The sequence below is a fragment of the Nelumbo lutea genome, chromosome 1 (genome assembly GCF_056320005.1).
Source record: "Nelumbo lutea isolate HS-2025 chromosome 1, American lotus-T2T, whole genome shotgun sequence".
In the NCBI taxonomy this organism is placed as follows: Eukaryota; Viridiplantae; Streptophyta; class Magnoliopsida; order Proteales; family Nelumbonaceae; genus Nelumbo; species Nelumbo lutea.
In genome coordinates this window covers 119,862,100-119,883,241 of record NC_142684.1, presented here as the reverse complement: position 1 = coordinate 119,883,241, position 21,142 = coordinate 119,862,100, and the positions used below count along the sequence as shown (strand labels likewise).

The 21,142-nt window shown below is 37.5% G+C and overlaps 1 long non-coding RNA gene and 1 pseudogene across 1 annotated transcript; one reads left to right on the top strand and one right to left on the bottom strand.

The window, feature by feature from the left end:
- Positions 1–5,150: 5,150 nt before the first annotated feature.
- On the bottom strand, positions 5,151–6,230 carry LOC148877129 (uncharacterized; annotated as a pseudogene).
- A 7,825-nt stretch (positions 6,231–14,055) lies between these two features.
- LOC148877128 (uncharacterized) lies at positions 14,056–19,155 on the top strand. Its single transcript, XR_016112985.1, has 8 exons — positions 14,056–14,169; positions 14,234–14,443; positions 16,478–16,509; positions 17,493–17,592; positions 17,665–17,777; positions 17,884–18,037; positions 18,137–18,212; positions 18,999–19,155. It is a non-coding gene; the product is annotated as an uncharacterized LOC148877128 (long non-coding RNA).
- Positions 19,156–21,142: the final 1,987 nt, after the last annotated feature.

Here is a 21,142-nt window from a genome sequence, read left to right as displayed (position 1 = left end):
AACAAGTGATTAAGAGAACGACAACAAGAGGGATAAAAACAAAGCCCGGCAAGAAATCTGACTCACCACCATAGCATGAGTAGCAGCACGACAGGCGACCTGGTTCAAAGGAAGATCGGTCCATGCCGCAATCTCCTCAAGGAAGGTGGCCTCCCTACTCTTCTGAAGAGCGTAGTTTAGTAACAGCACGCTCCTGAGCCTGAGGGCCCAGCTCGCGTATGAGCGGACCCAGAGTAAGCGGGAGCACTAGAGTAAGCGGGAGCCCCGTGTGAGTAGTCTCGGCATAAGGGGCCCTTGCCACTTCTTGCTTTGAAGGAGCCACCTCGGGCTCCCTAGGCGGATCCTCTGACGTGTAGTCTGGAACATGAGGCTCCGCATCCTAGGGCAGTTCGGCACGAGTTCGCTTGGCGACCCGCTTCCTCCTCTTCATGCCTTGGAATAGGTGCCCACCGTGAGTCATCTCAGAGTCCATCACACCTGCAAAAAAGAGTTCAGCATCAGAAAAAATGAAAGAACAAAGCGAAACAAGAAACCTCTGAGCAAGGAACCTACCCGAACTCAGGCCGATCGCAATGAGCTTGGCCTTAGTCATGCCCATTGCCGGAGGCCCTTCACCGTCTCTTTATCAAGCGTGACACTGGAGTCAGGGGCGGCCATCCCCCACTCGGTCTGAAAAGGCCACCCTTGTACACTTCGCACCCTGAAGTAGTCCCGCTTCCAAGCCGGGACCTTGTTGGGAAGTTCATGCAAGAGCTTAAAACCCGGGCGAGGAGACAGGTAATACGCCCGCCTGCTCCCGGCAAGAGGACCCGCTTGTTTCCTAAGCATTAAAATAGAGGAGAATATCTCCAAGTCTAAAGGAAAGCCCTATTCACAAAAAAGGGAGATTGTCCCCACCAAGTTACGAATGGAGTTCAGGTGAAGCTGGGTGTTGGTAGCGCCGAAGTGGTTTATGACCTCAACAAGAAGGGGGTGGAAAGGCAGTCGCAGCCCCACAGCGAGCTGCTCCCGGAATATCACGATCTCGTCAGGACCCCCAAGGAAAGCTACCTGAAGCAATGAAATAGGCGTACTCCCCAAGCAATTTGTAATAAGTAATAAGGGATTGGAGCCCCTCAGGTGTCATGGTCGAAGGACCAAACCTGTCTAACATTCGACCTCGGCGAGAGGTAGACGCCAGATTGCCCGAAGCGGCTCGGCCTATAGGCCTAAACTCTTCCTCAAGTTCTACCTCAGGTTCGCTAAGGCTATCAGGGGATGCAACTCAGTTCGTAGAACCTGCATCTAACCCACTTGAAGAATCGTCTGAGCTATCCAAGCTAGACATGGAGGAGAAAAGATGGATTCCAGGAAAGTACTCACCCAAAAAAGGGTTTGAACAAGACTTCAGAAACTGGAACAAGCAAAAAACCTTGAACGCTAACTGAAAACCTGGACGCGAGCTCAAGAAGCAAAACGCAGAAGTGACTGCGACTGGGGTCCCCTACTATTTATACCCACAGTAACCAAGAACCAACAGTGCAGATCAGAGCCAATCCGACGGCCCGCATTCACACTAACTGCACGTCCCCTGAGACCGAGACGTGATTGGCGCACGTCTTTCTAAAACTGATGAAACACCGGTGCACGTTTTTCTGAAACTAACGAGATGACGACGCACGTCTTTTCTGAAACTGACAGAATGGCCAATGCACGTCTCCTCGCCTTTCAAACGGAAGCGGCACATCTTTTCAAAATCAAAAAGACCTGCTGTCACGTCTCCCAGCGGCGCGCTTTTTTTAATTTGAAATAAGTGCGCGCCGCCACGTCTGTCAGCATTCGTAAGTAGGTAGGTGCGTCTCCCACCTTTTTGGGCGCTCGAGAAACCCAAAGAACCCTGGCAACACATCTCGCGCTATCATGATTCAAAGTACGGGACAAATCCACCTACCACCTCGCGAACTCCCCGCACCAGGGCAAGACCCTTAGCACGAGGAGTGGGGGGCAATTGATGAAGGAAGATTTGGCTCGACCTCGTAATCATGCAACACGTGGCAAAGGCAACAGCTCGGCACAACAACACACCTAAGGCGCGAGCACCAAAGGGAGGAACCAGCGGTCCGAACTCCCTACCAGCAATCTGAACTCCCTACTAGGAGCCCAAACTCTCCCTTAGGCCCCGAGCCAAACCCGAAGGGCAGTAGCCCGAACTGGCCTGCCCTATGACAATTCGGGACACACACCACCGAAATGGCCTGCCCAATGGCAGTTCGAGACACACCTCTCCGAACTGGCCTACCATATGGCAGTTCGGGACACACCTCTTTGAACTGGCTTGCCCTATGGCAGTTCGGGACACACCTCCGAACTCATAACTTCACCTCACTCACCACTCCAGCACTTCGCCTCCAGGATGCCAAACTGAACAACCGTACATTGCCTAACACCGAGAAAGTTCGTATCCAGGGGCGGCGCACCTGACTGACTTGGGATCTGACGTTTGACAGCTGCACTTCAAATGGCCACCTGCCACCACCACTTGCCACCGCCATCTCCAGTTACAGAGATGGCTCCGACAAGGAGCAGTGGCGGTTCTGCCCCAGCAGAAGAGATGACACCCGAACTGGCAGAAGCACAGAAGTGATCATATCCGACCTGACAGAAGCCTCGAAGTGAGTGCGCGAAGTGGTTATAAAAGGCCCCCTACCCCCAACAACAAGGTATGCAAAATTTGCGCCATCTAGTTTTATCTTGCCTTTGAGAGAATACTAACTTGAGCTTCGGAGCAATCTCACCGGGTTCCCCCTGGAGTTCCCTTATCTTCTCCGTTTCAGGCTCCCCATTGCTCCAGTCAGAGCCAAGGTCATTGACAGCTAGGACCGGCCGGATTGCGCACCATCACTTCTGTTCCACAACACCATTTTGTTGTGGTGTTTGAGCACACGAGGTCTCATGATAAATCCCTTGGCCTTGAAGATATTCTTGAAACTCATTGTTGACATATTCCCCACCATTGTCAGATTGGAGAATTTGAAGTTTAGCAGAAAACTGAGTCTTTATCATGTTGTGGAAAGATTGAAATATTCCAAACACCTCATGTTTATTTTTCATCAAATAAAGCCAAGTCATACGGGTATAATCATCAACAAAAATAACAAACCATTTAACACCAAAAGAAACTGAAATGGGAGCAGGTCCCCAAACATCAAAATGAATTAGTGTAAATGGAGTTTCACATCATTTTAAACTTATTAGGTAAGAAACATGATGACTCTTAGCTTGAATGCAAGTTTCACATCTAAAATCTGACTCATGTAAATTGGAAAACAAACTTGGAAATAAATTCTTTAAGTAATTAAATGATGGATGCCCCAATCGACGATGCCATAACCAAATCTGTCATTCTTTGTCACCAGTTCGATGCACATTATTAACTCTACCAAAGCTGAAATCATCCATGTAATACAGCCCTTCCCTTTTAGTACCACGACCAATAATCTCCTTGGTGAGAATATCTTGGAATAAACAAAAACTTGGGTAAATTAGTGCACAAAGTTTAGCTCTTCAGTAGCTTGGCCTACAGATAATAATTTGTTTGAAAGAGATGGAACCAATAGAGTATTTTGTAATGAAAAAGAAGGGGAAAGAGCAACTTTTCCAGCCCCGGTAACTGGATATGTCACACCATTAGCATTGGCAATGCATGTTCGTTTCGGTTGAGTAGACTCAACAAAATCTTTCGGATCAAATGTCATGTGGTCGGTTGCTCCCGATTCAACAATCCAACCACGAGACGTCTCTTCTCTAGAAAAGAGCAAAATACAACCATGATTACCTAAATCATTGATGAGAATGAAAATTATCATATTTTGATCCCTTAATATTTAATCTTTTATACTTATTTAGTGCATAAATGGACTTATTATTCTTATATTTTGATTTAGGACACGAAAGGAGGCATTAAGTGAAAAACAAGGCTAATCGGGTAATTCTGGACAGTTTCGGCACCGCATCGTAATTTGAGCATAACTCTCTCTCTCATCCAGACTCCGATTGAGATGATTCAAGATGCGTTGGAAAGATAAGGAAAAGTTATACAACTTTCGTGTTTTGAGGTTGATAGATCCGGACTGCATTGAGGTAAAAACCAGGCCCGAATTATCTGCAAATGCATTGCTGACGTGCTGGAGCCATTCCTTAGCCTGCAAGTTTTCATCCGAAAGAGAAGAATATAAAAGAAAAGAAAAATAAGAGATGGGGTTTGAACCCTAAAAGCAAATTGAATAAGAGAAGTGCTAGAGGAAGAAGGAGGTTGTTGAATGCGAATTGAAGAAGAATCACATCAAGGAGATCAAAGATTGATGCAAGAATCATAGGTTGTCTTCTTCTTTGGTTCTGCACAATTGGTAACCTAAGTTAGGGTTTAATGGATTTTTGTCATTGAATCTTTCTTTCTTGCTAGTATTCGAACCATGTTAAGTGCTTATTCAATTCTGTAATTAATTCTTTTATGTTATTCGATTGATTGGATTCATTCTTGGGATTTCTTGATCAGGGTTTTCAATTGATAGAATAATCTTAGCTGAATTGTTCTTAATTCTTGGATTTCTTGAATTGCTTGAGAAAGAGTTTAGGTAATCAGATCATCTAATCAAGAAAATGGACTGAATGCATCTTAGAGATAATTTGCATGGTTCGTTTTGTGTTCATTCATACCTGAATTGATGCCCTTCAAATTCTGTGTTCTTAATGCATCTATTGGGATTAAATTCTTGATGGAGATATAGGAATTGTCACTCATAGATAGAGTGGGCTATGCTCGAGAGAGGCTGCTCATACCATTAGGGTTTCGCCAAACCATGGTTGAAATCCACATCAATTGAATAACTTAATGGATTAATTGCTGAACTGAATCTGCTAGTGTTTACATATAGCTTTTCTTCTCATTGCATGAAGGTGGTTTGATCCGAAACTAATTAGGGTAGCTTGCTAATTAGGAATTAGGGTTTTGATTTGTTTAATATTTCGGTTTATCAGATAACAAATGGTAGATTCATTACTAGTAATTGTTGGATCAATCATCGTGGGAACGATACTCTACTCATCATTGTATTACTTGATCGGCTAGTGCACTTTCTAGTGTAATCTATACACATCAATCATTAGGAGTCTCAGACTTGTGGTATAAGGGATAGTTGTGGTTCAGTGCTCACAAGTGTTGCTTGACCAGTATTCTCACTTGCACCAACTTCACGTTTCTTTTTAACCTTCAGTTCATGCCACCACTCTGGGTACCCATGTAGTTTGAAACAAGTTTCTCGAGTATGTTTCATATTCCCACAATGAGTACAACCTCCTCCTTCAACTGGTCCTTTTCCTTTTGAGAATGTGTTTGTCTGTGCATATGATTTACCACTACCTATAGATGAAGACCCAATCTTGGACATCTGTAAAGTAGATGGTTGTGCCTTGAACCCTTTAGAGACCATAGCAACACTTGAAGTATTCTCTGTGCCAGTTAGCATAATGGCCTGTCAGACAACCTCTCGTCGAACTTGAGCATAGGCTTGCTCAACTATAGGAAATGGCCGTATTTGAAGTACACCACTTCGAATTTTGTCTAGTTGATCATCCAGTCCATCTAGGAAGGTGTAGACTCTATCTTCCTGTATGTTAGAATTATACATACGTATATCATCAGCACACTTCATCAGATTCGGTCGTCGGAAGTCGATCACTCTCCATAAGCCTTGAAGGCTATTGTAATATGATTCAATGGATCCTCCAGCTTGTCTCATCCTGGTAACACGCTTCTTCAATTCATAAACTTGAGAAGTGTCAGATCCATCAAAAAAGGTTGTAGCAATTGAATCCCATACCAGTTTTGCTGTTGGATAGCGGATGAAATTGCTGATCAATGATGGGTCCATGGAGTTGATCAGCCACCCTTTCACAATAGCGTATTCAATCCTTCACTTCCTGAAAGTTGGGTCTGTTGGTTCAGGTTGTGGAATATCTCCATTGATATATCCTAGTTTATCCTTGCCAGAGATGTACATCTCCACCACTTGAGACCATAAAGCATAATTCGTTCCATCTAACTTTATACCAATCTGAATAGAGGAACCATTGTGAGTTGTTGTTGCCTGAATCTGGTTTTGGGTCAGTTGTTGCATCCTGGTCGTCAGGTCTTCTAAAACGGCAGCTGTGGAATTTTCTCCATGCTCCACCAAGTCAGTCAGTTCAGCCATGATTTCTGATTACCACTTGGCCTTTTCCGTTCACAATCAGAGTAGGATAGATCGCTAGGATTTCTGCTCTGATACCATGACAAAAGGTTCTGTATATTTCACCATATTACATTTGAATACAAGAGAATGATTATATACCAAATATAAAGAGCCTTTCTAATAAGGAAAAAACGAATATGCACAATCCTAGGCTAGAATTACTGATACTCAGTAAATAGGAAAATAATATAATAGAAATCCCTATAATCTCTCCAAGAAAAACTCTATTACCAACTCACGCCAACATCACATTGGTTACATGGGCTACAATCTCATTTGCTAGAGTGATGGGGCCGGGATGGGATTGAGTGGGTGAAGAGATGGATGACAACAGATGATGAGAGGAAACCATATGATGGATGGCTCCTATATCAATTATTTAAGTTGAGAGTGTAAAAGGAGAGAGAAAACAGCTTGAACTACCTATCGAATAAGGGTGTCAATGAACTGTTGTTGACCCCATCTAAAACAAAATTAATTTGGACAAATTGGATAGACCAACAAGGCATATTGAATTGGACTAGTCCAGACATAATATTGGTCCAAAGTATTTATTGGAATGGATTGAACCTGGTCCATTCATAATAAATTTATATTGGATTGAGTTGGATTGAACAAATATTTGGTTCATTGAAATGAATCGGGTTTGGATTAGAATCAATCTAAATTAAAAATAAATTTGAACAATGTTCACAGGTTAATTGGTTCTGATTAAAAACAAATTAGAACCAATCTATCTATCTATTTATATGTACATTCATATTTTTATACATATTTATACTTACATATTTGCATATATATTTATATTTATACATACATATCTGTATAGATATTTGCATAAATGCATACATATATGTATAATTTTAGAGTGGGTTCATTAATCAATTCGAGCCCGATCCGGGCCCAAACTCAACTTGAGTGCATCAAATTATGATGTGGCCTGGGCTTGAATTGGGAAGATCAGGTTTGCCCTCAGGCTCAGTCTAGGCTTAGGCCTTAGGCTCAAATCTTTGGGTTGGGCTTGGGTTGACCATAAACCCAACCCAACCCGCCCAATTTGCACCCCTAGCCATAAGACCTTATAGACACACATTAGGCACATCTCTAGTAATTTATATTATTCATGGGAGATGTTTAATGTGTGGCTGTAATGTCTTGTTGCCAAAATGTGGTCAACAAATACAAACTCAATAAAAAGTGGACCTAATTTTTATAATAAGGATTTTTTATCACAAAATGAACACCTTGTGCCCTCCTGTATGGCATAGTCATCCTTTACATGCGAGTTGGGACAAATTTAAAATTTTAGCTTAGACCTGCACCACATGACCAACCCTAGTGCAGTCAAAATTTGATCTCATGTCTCTGTTACAATCAGCTAAAGGCCTTATCAATCAATTAGTTGGTACCTTGTGTTCAAAAATCAAAGTATTGGTATTGAGTATCATATTGGACAACTCGGATATGGATAAGAGGATGCATATATGCTTTGGAAACAATAGATACTAAATTTAATGACAAAATGGCCACAAACGATGTATAAATACATGTGAAATGTACACTTTAGGCGGTATTTGATAATGTAGTATATACTCATTCCAACCCATTATGGAATGAAACACATAAAATGGAGTTCGTTTAATCCAATGCCACATTCCAAAATGAGCTATGTTTTGGAACACAAAATATTGTGTCATTCCAGCCACACCCATGTGAATATTTTATCTAATTCCATGTTTTTCAACCACTTATTCCAAGGGTTCCACCATTTCACCATTGTCCCATTCCTACCACACACACACTCTCTCTCTTAGATTCGCGACTTTGTTATGTTTAATTAAATTTATATAGTTATATTTATAATTATAAAATATATTTTATATATTATATTATACATGATTTTATATATACATTAATTTATTATATATAAAAGTTGAAAATTAATTAATATTTTTTTTCGTATTTTAAAAAATTAAAGCAAAATTGGATTAAATCCAAATCCATCTAAGTTTGTTAGTATTCGAATTTGAATCCAAGGACTTCAAATCTGATTAGTTTTTAAGTTAGATTTGGATGCAAGCTTTCAATAATTTGATCATATTTAGATTTTATTGAATTCAACCTGAGTACAATCCATTTATAGACCTAGTTTGAACTGTCACCTAGCCATGATTTTGAGTCAGATTCTACTAAAACCTCGGAATTGATCAAAAGTGTTGACCTTGTCATAAACCATTCAACCTAGGTGGTTGGACCATTGACTTGTTGGACCCAGTAATTGAGTCACGGTTGCATACTAAATGTGTACGCAACCTTCTAAAACCATAACTTTGCACTCTGATATCTGGCTAGGTTTTTTTGGTAACTTTTCGATATCTCTATGTCCCAAGGCGTCTTGCCATGCTATTGTTGTGAAAAACTCTTTTCACCTCAAATTGCACTTTGAGGCACGACCCGTGTATGTGTATAATGATGATGTGGCATGGTTTGACCCGTTGACTTGGACGGTTGAAACTTACGACCCAAAGGCAAAATGTGGTTTAGCCTATTGGTTAATTTTTAAAACATTGATTTTATGATTCTTTATTTGTACAAATTAATTTTAATTTTTTTGATTAATTGTAAAATATGATTCATATAATGTACACATTGAAAATATATGTGTTGATGCATGATCAGTGGCATTGGCATCAATTTATGTTATATATGTGTCATACATTAACATATTCTATTAAGAACACACAACAATGCAAAACATATCATTTGTTTTGTATCATCTCAAAACACACATTTACATAGTGTGTTTTAGAACCATGATTCTGGAACACACTATGCTAGTGTGGTGTGATCTAAGATGAGCCACACCTTTTCCAACCACAGAACAAAACAAGCCCTTAGTGGTATATGTGAAGAAATACATTACAATTAATATAACTGGATGCATAGATATCATACAACTTTATTGATAATACATCAATCAATAGTCTAAGACACATATCATATAGATTTTTAAACAATATTTTTATTTTTGTAAATGATAAATACATTGTTCTTTAATAGTTAATATTTTATAAAAAATTTAAGACACATATCATGTGAAAATTTATAAATTTTAAGTACTAAAATAACTATTCTATTATTAATATTTTATTTATATAAATTTCTTGAGATTAAAAATTGTTTTTTGATATAAATGTGGATTTGATAGATTATTTATTCTATTAATTTATAAAATTCTAATTTTAAATATTATTCCTTTTAATTTGTAGTTGTAATTGTTGAATATTTATTTGGATTGCATGTAAACACTGCAGTTAATAAAAGTTAATTTATTTTCTTTTATAATTTTATTATCATAAAATGAAGTGTGTTAGTGGTTATGGATAGGACCGGAAATTTTGACCCAACCCAATGACCCACCCATTTGAGTAGTGGTTCAATACAGGTTGAATGACCCATTAGGCTCAGGGTACCCATTGGATCACATGATCATATATAGCCTTCTACGGTTTGAACTTCGAAGCCAAGCTGGAACTCATTGAATGTTTGAAACTGGAGGTCATTGATAACACCAAACGAAGCAAAGGACACTAATTCATCTTTTGTTCTTTGCTTACCCCCAATTTCTATGGTTCACAAAAAACACAGAACTACCAGCAATCACAATAGTTGGTTTTGCAATTAATCTTGTTTCTACACTAGATCTGGTTTCACAAACACAACCACAAGCGCTCATTCCAATTTCCAATGCCCAACTACTCTTCTTCTTTACATTTGATTTGAGCAAAGTAATGGATGCTTTGCCTAGGTTTGTGCCTCCTGTGGATGACACTTGATGCTTTCAATGTCATAAGCTCATAATCATGGTGGTAGGATCGTTTAAGAAGTCAATCCCGTTGTTGGTGTTTTGAATTTAAATGGCGAGATATAATCTCTACGTTGTTTTATAATTTATATTGCTTTTTCAATGATTTTTTAGCAAATATATAGTAGCAAATTTGATCTCTGCCTCTTCAAATCAGTTGGGTTGTGTAATATATATCTTTTCAAAAATTTATTATTTTCTATAGCAAGGTGAGATGCAATGGTGATTTTAATTTGTTTGAAAATTATTATGTAATTCAGAATTTTGTGCTTTCTTTTTTATTGAAAACTTTTATCATTTTTTAAAATTTTATACATTTTTTACTTTCTTTAATTGCACATGCACATTTATCATTTTTATGTTTTGAAATTTCAGCTTTTTTGATAAAACGTACATTTTTTTATTTTTATCAATTTTTATGTTACCTGCATTTTTTCTGTATTTTGAAAAGAAAATAAATGCTTAAGTGTGGTGGATAAACATGTGAACATGTTTGAGTTACGGTGAGTGATGGTTAGGGTGGGTTGTGAGACAATAAAATGCTTAAACATGGGTGACAGTTTAGTGAGTCAATATGGGTGAATTGGTAGTCAACACTCACCCTTGACCTAGTCCACCCATTTGCCACTCCTAGTCAAGAATGCATTTAAGCCTTACATGGTGTTTGTAAGCGTGGGTGTTTTTTGGGACCAATTTTCAAGAAAAAGCGTCTATGCTTTCAAGACCCGTTTTTCACAAAAAAAAAATGATCAACTGAACCAAACAATGAAATACATGGGCATTTGTTGAAACACCTATATCGATTTAACGTGGCACCGTTTTTCTAAAAAACGGCCACGGTTCCAAACATTCCGTTAGTGTTGAATGATTTGATTGAATTCATGCTAGTTTCTCTTTTTTAAATGAATCCAAAATCCTATGGCTAAAAACTTTCATTCTTCAAACATTAGAAAACAAGAAACACATGGACAACGGACAACAAGAAAAATAATTTGAAGAGATCAAAAAACTTTGGAAGAAATCTTTTCTTTGGATATTGGAGGTGATATTTATAGTCGTCAGAGACCAAGAAAAGTTAAGAAGTCCTTTTTTCTTTTAGATTTTCTAGGTGTAATGGGAATCTCTTTTAGGAGATTTATTTATTTATTTGACGGGCGTGTCTTCTAATTGAATCAAAGGTGGAGAATCAGCTTTACAAAAAAAAAAGTAGAGAATCAAATTGTCACATGTCAAGATGTTTTCCTCCTCTAAATTGTCGTGTGTCAAGATGGAATTAATCCACACTATACCATACTATGTTCTGAACTATGGACAAAACTATATGGGTATAAATTGTCAATACCCACATAGGCGTTTTGCAGGTGTAGTGTAGATTTTTATACATATTGATTCCATATATCTCATATACAACTTGTAAGATTATTTACACAATCGATCATATAGGCATGCAAATGAAACAAAGAGGATACGAATCAAAGTATACCCGAATCTAATCTGATAAAAAAATATAAGATCCAATCCGATTCGAAGGTCCGATTGGATCTCACAAACGGTGATTCAAATTCGAATCCGTTAAGGACGTTAGATATCTAAATCTAATCCGATACTATTCAAATTATGAAAAATTTTAATAAATTATTAAAAGAAAAACAAAAGTTTATATAAAGAAAAACAAAAATATAAGTATTTTTTTAACTATTTTCATCACATATTAATATATGCATGTCTTTTTATAAAAAAATTTACAAAAAATGCAATATAAAATTATTTATAAATAAATATATTAATATATACATGTATTTTTATAAGTAAACATGTTTATAAATATATACATATATAGGTCGAATGGGATCAGGTAAGGGTGATCTAAATTTCAATTGGATCCGATCCTAAAATCCGACAAAGGGTTATCCGAATCTTACAAAACTGGATCAGATTTGGATTGGATGATCTGGTCCATTTGCACCCATAGATCATGAATGAAAAAAAACATAATTTAAGCCAAAAGTAATTTGAAATAATAATATAAAATAATAATTGATAAAATAAAACACCTACACGTAATTACTAATAAATATAAAAATAAATATATTCGTCATTATAATATTATCTTCAACAACAAACAATTTAAAAAATAATTTTAAAATAAATTAAAATATATTAAAAGATTAAATATAATGAGGGTAGTTGGACCAATATTAATGAACTTGTATTACACTGAATAATTCCCACAAACTGTCCACACCATAGTATAGCCCATCCATTAGAACCGTCTGTGTGGCCCGTCCATGTCCACGCTATTTTGTAAACGTGAACCATCCATATAAAACAGAACACCACATTCTATTGTAGATAGGACCAAAACGGTATCATTCACGATATTTTCACACTACTAAACACCTTCTTAATGGACGAAACTTAAATTCCCCTGAATTCGCTTGATTGGTTCCCATTACGAAAGCGAATAGGAGGATCTAGAAGATTCTAAGACCTAAGTAGAAGAAGACAAGTTAATGATGGAATCCATTACAATGAAGTCGGAAGTCTTTTATCTGAAAAGAATGAAAAGAAAGCCTTATTCCTTTAATGGGGTAGCCTATCTCCCAAACCCATAAACCCCCTAACCTAGGTGGGATTCGATCTCAAGTCTCCACTACCATTACAACTAGTGGGAGACCTAGGGGGTGTTCTGTAGTGTGGATGAGAAATTGGTGGGTGTAGATTGGTCCACACCACACCTCCTATCACAATCCACACCACACCATAGTCCGCAGTTGTTCTGAATTGTGGACAAATTGTTGGATTGGACCAGTTCACACCCACTGGTGTTTTGTAGGCGCGGTATGGACACTTTTTGATTCCATGTATCTCATATACATTTATAAATGATCTACACCAACATTTAAAAAAATGATCTGGAAATAGAACCATTCTGGCCATCAGTTTTCGAGTCGATGATTTGAACGAATAGCCTGTTCTGACAAACAAATTAAAAAAATAAAAAATGCAAAAAAATCGTTGTACAGGTTGACGGTTTGACCGCTCGAGTCAATGGGTTGTTGACTTTTTCAACGGTTTTTAGCCAAAAACCGGGTTTGGGGTAAAACATAACCACTTACCTGGATGGTTCCCGGGTTGAATGGTTCGACCATCCGGGTCAACGGCGGATGAATTAATATTAACCAATAAATATTAATTTTTTTATAAAAACAATAGTAAAATAATTAAAAAATAAAAAGAATATATATATTTTCAATATAATTTTATTTATAAAAAATTAAAATAAAAAAAATAAAAACTAAGTAAAATAATTAATATTTTATTGACAAAAATATTAAAATGTGAAACAAACAATAGGATAGCCTTTTCAGGGAAAGTGTGAATTAGGGGATCAAAAATCAAGTGTGAAAGGTCCCTAACCACGAGATTTTGCTGTGGATGAGAAATTGGGGTGTGAATGGGACCTATCCACACTATATTGGGGTGTGGACAAGACTGGTCCCATCCATATGCAGCCAAATGCAACCAAATCCCATGAACAAGACCGAAACCACGAGATTTACACGGTTCCAAACACCGCCCTAACCAACCAACCCATTTGGAATTTTAAATGAGGCCTTACTCCTTTTGTGTCATCTGAGTAATATGTTTTTCAAGCAAGTGACTTATGGGAAAATGTTGTTTCAATACCCATAAATATAGCGTTCAGCTTGGTAAAATGTTATCCAAATTAGAATTTATGGCGCACAACGACCTAAGCCGGCGGTCATAAAGACCGCCACTATAGACACAGCTGAAGTGGCGTTCTTACCAAGACCGCCGCCCAAAAAACAAAAATAAAAGAATTGGGCGGTGGACCGGTGGTCTTCAAGAACTAGCACGACATTTTTACATTGAACCGAACTTAGGCCAGCTTAGTGAGAGAGAGAGAGAGAGCAAAAATCCAAAAACTCTCACACTCCCGCCTTATATTCCTGCTCAAAATCTTTTTGAGAGAGAAATCGATTAAGAAATGCTTCTGACAAAGAACGAAAGGTAAAGATTCTTTCTTCTTCTTCTTCACGTATGGTTGATTCATTTCTATTTTCTCCCATTCTAGGGCATTAATCGGTGGAGGACGACAAACACAGTTAAAGGCTTAGCCGCAATTCTACTACATAGGAGAAAATCCGTATCAAGCTGGAGCAATCCCCCCAACTGCCCTTTTTGACGATCCAAAAGGGATTCCATTGCAGCAAACCATCTTCAAAGATACAGCTTCTCTCTTCACCTACATCTACTGTGGGACCTCTGGCGTCATCACCATCAGGTCATTATCATCCCTCTCCCTTCCATCCTCTCTATTTTCTATCTTCTTTTTCTTTCCTAAATTATATCTGTGCAAGTATCGATCATCTTGGAATTAGGGTTATTGTTTACAGAAACAAAAAAAGGGTTTATTGCTTACAGAAACTAAAAAAGGGTTTAGCTGAAACTTGAAACTTAGGATTATGGATTGTAGATGACTTTTTTATTCCACGATCAGTAAAATAGATGGATGGTTTAAAAATCAAAATGCGCATTTCTTTTCTTGGCAAGGACTATTTTATATTCAAAATGCATACTTTGCCAAAGGTAATAATTTCAATGCGATAGGAGCTTATGTAATCCTAATATCAACAGTACAAAATGTTATATACAGAAAAAGAAAATGGAATAAACATGTCTATGGCTTAGGATCGTCAAAAATCCTCAATTATTCTTGATTGTGAATTATTGTGATGGCCCTATTTAGGTCTATTAGATTTTATGCAGTTTGTGCTTTGGCTTTTATGTTCCATGTATTTGTGTTGTGCCCATGGGAAAGAAGGGAATCTATTAGTGTTGGCATAATCACTAAAAGAAGGCTACAATTCATTCATCTGATGCAATTGCTATGTGGTTTCGGAAGTTGCATGGGAACAAAGAGATTAAGGTGGTTTCTATGCTATACTCTTGCTCTGAGGTTGAAGTGCTTGTTTCTTTTGTTAGAAATACCGGTCTAAGGTTAAGAAGCTTGAGTCTTCTTCAATTTGTCATGGTTGACTCTTGCTTAGATTTAGGTAGCTTGAATAGAGACACTTCTCAGTATAGATATTGATTTATTGATCAAGTAGTATTTTGTTTTGTTGGAGATTGATTGCTGTGAGCCAAGAAGAATGCCACCCCACAACAGAACTTTTGTCCTAAAGCCAAGATCTACTACTATTTGATCTTCGGTCATGTCTGACCTGCAAAATAAGCCAGGGAACCCATTATTCAACTAGAGCCACAAACAAGGAAAAAAGTAAACACGAAAAATTTTCTCGAACAGCAAGTCATTACAGACACAGTAAAATAAATGGATTCCATTCCACCCAATTAATGGAATTTCTTACCAATAATCAAATTAAATGTACAGAAGATAGTGATAGATAATATGCTGCCAGTCATCCAAGTCACTTATTATTTATCCATGCACCGTATGAGGAATGCTAGAAAGCAATCTTATAAAAGACACAATAAGACACCTTATGCATTGCCTGCTAGGAAGTCCTCTGTCCTACCAGATAATACCCAGTAGATCAGTGTGAGCCGCTTTGGAGGCTCAAAAAGAAGCCAATAGATGTTACAAATCAGTGTGAGCCCCTTACTAGTGGAACCACTGAACTAACAGTGAAGTTTATGCCAAGAGTAAACATATAGACATCTAGTGTTATCCCTTTCCATAAAGGAATTTTGAGGGGAAATTATGTTGTTGGTTGGACGAAGGTTTAAAGGAATAATTTTTATTATTCCTCATGGGGGATGGGGCTGAATTCAAAGTTTGAATTGTTTCACCTATGCATTAATTGGAGTAACCAATACATCCTGTAGGTGGTGTTGGTACAATTCATGCATCCAATATTCTCCACTCTCATGTGCTTGGATCTTAGTTGAATAATCTATTGAGGATAAAACCCTTGACATAGGTACTATTTGTCAAGACTCTCTATTAATAAGATAGGGAACCCCTCTGGGTTGTCCATAGGTAAGTAGTAGTGAAGCTTCCTTGACCTGTACATATCACCCAAAATTTCACTTTCTTTCTTTTTAATTTAGGTTGTATATATTTTGATTGTCATGAGAAAGCAACCTTTTTGTTGTTAAAAGGGGGGGAAAGGCTTATATCAATCACTTCTTGTGTGTTTGTGGCCTGGACAAAAACTTAGGCCCAGGCCTGGTAATTTGCTGCATGCTAGGCCTTTTGCATCAGGTTAGTAATGATCACCCTCTATGTGAGAGTACATATATTAAGTACTCAAGTATATTCTTACATTCAAACTTGTTTCTTTTTATTTTGCAGGGTTTTCATGTTGCTGCTCTTGGCTTTGTGAGGTGAGGCCCACCTGATTTCAGTCATTCATTGAAATCTCTTCTAATTAAGCAGCTCAACTAAAGCAATTCAACTCGAACACTACCTTTGCTTTTGATTGGATTTTCAGTTTCAAATTTAGGCTCTTAATTAAGAAAGAAAAGTTATTGATAGAATTTTGAATTGAAATTTGGTATGAAAAAGTGAAAAATTGAACAGGTATAAGTTTTTTTTAGGATTAATCAACCAGAAGGCCTGGCCTATTCACTGTTGATAAAGCAGAGGATGAATGGGTTACCGAATACTTGGATACCCAACTTAACCCAAACATAGATGGCATGGGCCTAAAAACATTGGGACCAGGGCCCATAATAAGTTGGGCATATGATTATCCCTCTGCCACTAATACCAGAACCTGACCCATACCAGGGTCCAGGTTCACATGAATGAAAACCTCACCTGTTGAGTTCACTATCAAAGGAAAATTGGCCAGCTAATAATGTCAAAAAAGCCGATTTTTCACACCATTGACCAAGATAAAGGAACATACAACTCTGCTCTGCTGAACACAAAACGCTGGCCACTTTATGTGCATCAGACAGCACATTGTTTTGATTTCACTCTTTTGAGTTTCTTAATCTCATTTGTTGGATAGGCATTTGATTTGTCATTATTCTTATCTTTGTAAAACTCCTATTAGCATGTGTTATTTGTAACTGTATTTTGATCTTTACGTGAAGAGGATTGCAAATGATAAAGAGGCTTAGGTTGCTCCTAAGGAACCTATTGCTGGTTTGACTGTGGATCCTGCCTTGGTTTCACATTCAGAACCTGCTACCACAGATAGACATGGAGGAAACTTGGTTTGACTGTGTGATTTGTACCTGCTATCACTATCTGATTATGTGATAAAAATGGCTGTAGATTTTGAATTTTATTTATGACTTTATATCAGGTATCCCAATATAAAGCAAACTATTTAGTTGGATTCTTTTCCTTTATGTAGGTACCACTCCCATAACAATGATTACCTTGAGATCTGTCGTAGCTACAAGGCAATCTATGAGATTCCATCTGTCAAAGAAGATCTGGCACAATGGATACCAGTAAGTACTGGTTTTGAATTCATGTCTTCCCTATTTACCTTGGCATTTCCTGATAATTATTCCCACTTGCAGGTCCTACGAAAAATTTGCTGGTATTTAGTGCTGTCTCCACATGATCCATTGCAGTCAAGCCTTCTTAACTCTACTTTGGAGGATAAGAATCTAGGTGAAATTCCAAAATTTAGGTATATATTTGGTGACATTGGTGTTTTTTCAATACCAATTTCTTCTTTATTCCAAGAAATCATCCAATTTTTATTCATCTATTGTTTTACATGCCTGCCCACTCAGGTTGCTGTTGAAACAGCTGACCACAATGGAGGTGATCCACTGGAATACTCTTTGAGAGACATATCAGGATGAGTTTGAGAATGAAAAAAACATGCTTGGGGGTCATTTGGGTGAGAAAGCAGCAGAGGATCTAAAACAGAGAATTATTGAGCATGTAATTGGCTTGTGCACATCCAGTTATATGGCATATTATTTTTCAAGATTTTATGATTTTAGATATTCAAATTAATTTAATTGACATATATTCTTTCAGAACATATTAGTCGTGTCAAAATATTACTCTAGGATCATTCAAGAGACTTGCAAAGCTGCTGTGTCTCGCTCTCCAGGTTTGCTACCCACATACCTCTTTAAGTTTTTTTGGGTAGATTCAATTCCTTTAATTTTGCAGATTTTCTTTCATTTATTGAAAAGGTGTCTTCAGGTTCTGTATTCTCATCTTATACATTCATCTTGAGGTCATTTTGGTAAATATACTTCATTGTGAAGAGCTCTTTTCCAAGGTGCCCTTCTGGCTGTATATACTTCATTGGGTACATGAAAAAAAAGATGGACTTGTGGTGTAGGTTGTGAAGGAGAAAAGTCCCTATAGGGTATATGTTCTATGTAAAGAAAAGGATTTAATCTTGATATAGGGGAAATAGAAGGATTTCATATCTGAAATATTAAAGAAAGAATGGTGAAATAGAAAAAAAAACTCCATGAACACCAGTTTGTTGACATCACATTAGCTTTTTTATATTGGCAACTTGTAAACTTCTACTGATGATAGTGAAATATGTAAATAGGGTCATATAAGCACAATGATACAGATAGCAGCACTTTTAAATGGGTAGATTGGGCTCATTATTTGAAATATTTTACATTTTTTTATCTATTAAATCCAGACCAATCATCCTAATGTGCTTTTATGTGCTACAATCTGATTACATTAACTCTGTCATGCCATAGAGTTTTCAATTTGATTTGGTTAATTTACTAGTTGCATAATTCATTTATTGATATGAGAATGCTAAATTAGGATGCCTCCTTGAATGTCTTGTTTTTTATACATTTTTTATGGTTATCTCATTTACTTTACATTCTTTAATAATTTATATGTTTTTGATTTACAGGTTCATCAATTACGCTAAGTGGATTTGCTTCTGAAGATGTGAACCTTATTCGATAAATTGAATTTTTTTAAGTCCTTGTATTTTTATATGTCAACTGGATATTGTATGTGAATAGTTTGATTTGGATATTAATTAATCTTTAAATTAATATATTTTGTTTTAAATTGCATTTTTTTTATTTAAGTTTCTTAATTTTAACTTTTCATGTATCAATTATCATGAATTATTTGTTAAGCATGTATTAAAGTGATGAATTAATAAAAAAAGTGTATGCACCAACAAATATCGGAATTAACTTGGCATAAACATTAAAAAATGTATATATATCTAAGCTGGCAGTCATGAAATTGGTAGATTAGCCATAAACAAGACCTAAGCCGGTGGTCTGAACCGCCACCTAAGGAAGCAAATGATGTTGGACTAAACCAAAGGTGACGGTTAATTAGGATCAAAGCCGGCGATTCAAACCGCCACCTAAGGAGCCAAACAATTTTTGACAAAACCTAAGCCGGCGGTGAAAAACTACGCCTTTAATAACACTAAGCCAGGGGTCCTAACAGACAGCCGCGCTAATGAAATTTGGACTGCCTCGAACTGGCCACCAAAGGCGGCAGTCTTGATCTAGGCCGGTAGCTACTTAGACGGCGGACCAATGACCACTGCCTTAGATCTAAGCCGGCGGTCCAAAGGTCTAATTCGGCGATCATGTTAGACTATTTTTCTTGTAGTGGTGGGTGGATAAATATCTAAGTTATCTATCTTCCAAACCAGTGCTTTCGAATTGTCATTGATCCAGGGGAATCGTTCAAGCAATCAGTTCCATTTCACTCTTAACTCATTCTATAGCCAAAAACCGTTGACTCGGTCAGCGACCCACTAACCCATGTGGTCGAACCATTGACCCATTTAACCCAGACAATAGCTTTTGGCCATTTTTTATTTTAATTAATTTTTTATTTTTTTAATTTAGAACAAGCCTTCCATTCAAACTGCATGGTAGAACCAATATTCTTTAGAAAAAATTTATTCCGTGGATCCTATTGTAGGGGTGGCCAAACACAAAATTATTACAATTCTGTAAAGTTCACCCACTTGCCCCCTTTTTACCGAAATAATGGATGGGGCTGTGAAAGGAAGCTACAAGTCTCTATTTTTTCTTTTAAAACAGTACTCAAGTTTTTTATTAAAAGGGTCCATAGCTCAGTGGTGACTGCAGATCAAGAGGTCACCGGTTGGGCCCTTTTTTTTCTTTTTGCCAAAAGCACTCGCACACAAAGAAAAGAATGCAAATAGCCTTTTTCTAATCAAAATATACCTAATAAAAGCAATAAAATATATTCCTTTTTTTAATCTAAAGGAATAAATGATACCCCCCCCCCCCCCCAAGTTGAGTCCTGCTTTATCAAGGAATTCTATTCCTTGGGATATTATAAAATAAAAAGCAATTCTATTCTTTTTACTTCATAGCATATATACAATTCTACTGGTGCCGGAGTCAAATGCAACTGTGCAAATTGAATACCATTCAACAAAGAAAAAGGTATAATCCAACTAGTCTGACCTCCTCCAATGGCATGATTAATGGTCGGTGGTCGCCTGGAGTTTCATCGGGTCAGACCCAATACCACCTTTCTAGTTCGGAAACCGGAACTGGTTAAATGATTGTGCACATTTGCTAATTGGGTTGAGACCGGATCTACGTACCCTGACCTGACCAGACCCGATAGCCTCACATTTCATGGCGCAAGTTGCTTCAAGGATTACTTTTCCTGAATGTGATTAGAGGTGCAAATTGGACACCTGATTTGAAAAATGAAAATGCATTACAGAGTTGACTTGGGCCTGGGCCCTGAGGCTGGCCCACACTCAACCTGAGCCCGCCCAAGTTGCAGCCGTAAACGTGATTGAGTGGATTCTCAGTCGATAAGAAGGAATCAGAAAAAGGAAAAGATTGTTGGATATTTTATATATTTTCTTACCTTTTATTTTTGTTCTGGCCTCTGGGTGATTGCTATATTTCCAACAAAGATTGCAAGCAAGTAGGGAAAGAGATCGATCAGATTTTGGAAAATTACAGTGTAGATGGCCATTCAGAACAGAAGCGTCACTCGCAGTCGAGAAATCACGAGCAATGGTAAGCGTGA